Below are 573 nucleotides of genomic sequence, written 5' to 3'. Positions count from 1 at the left end.
AATCTTGCAGAACCAAAACGTCAAGATTGAAGTAAAAGGGAACTGTGTACTTAAACAAGTTAAAACTAGCACATAATCGAAATAAACAACGAATAAAGTGATCTCAGTGGGCAACGTAGTGCAGTAGTGTATGTTGTAGTGCTGTTCGTCGAATAATACAGATATCGAACACCTAAAAGGAAAAAGGAAAATTATTATATGTGCTTCAATTATTGCTTAAATATAAACGTGTTCACTCAATGAATAATAAACTAGTGAAAGTGAAAGTTACCTTGTGAACAAGTGATCAACATATAAGAAGGTGTACGTGCAAGTATAGGTTATGGAGCGTTGTTCGTGGAACATAATGTATGACAGCTTACTAAAATAAGTGAATAAATTAGTTTCAATTGTGTCAGTGCAAAATACAAGGTTACTAAATGTTATAACTATATTGTGGATAAATCAAAAGGAGGTGTGACACTGTTCGTTGAATAATACAGATGGCGAAAACCTAAAAAGAGAAAAAGAAGATTATTATGTGTATTCCAAATTATTGTTTGAATATAAAACGTGTTGATTCAATAAATAATT

The 573-nt window shown here is 31.2% G+C and overlaps 1 long non-coding RNA gene across 1 annotated transcript; it reads right to left on the bottom strand.

The window, feature by feature from the left end:
- Positions 1–116: 116 nt before the first annotated feature.
- Positions 117–511, bottom strand: LOC117152484. The gene is made up of 2 exons (XR_004462873.1): positions 272–511; positions 117–172 (listed from the first exon to the last, which is right to left on the bottom strand). It is a non-coding gene; the product is annotated as an uncharacterized LOC117152484 (long non-coding RNA).
- Between the last annotated feature and the right edge of the window lie 62 nt (positions 512–573).

This window comes from Bombus impatiens, unplaced genomic scaffold, assembly GCF_000188095.3.
Source record: "Bombus impatiens unplaced genomic scaffold, BIMP_2.2 scf_2863, whole genome shotgun sequence".
Classification (NCBI taxonomy): domain Eukaryota; kingdom Metazoa; phylum Arthropoda; class Insecta; order Hymenoptera; family Apidae; genus Bombus; species Bombus impatiens.
Note: the sequence above shows the minus strand (reverse complement) of the source record. Positions and strands in the feature narration are given on the sequence as shown.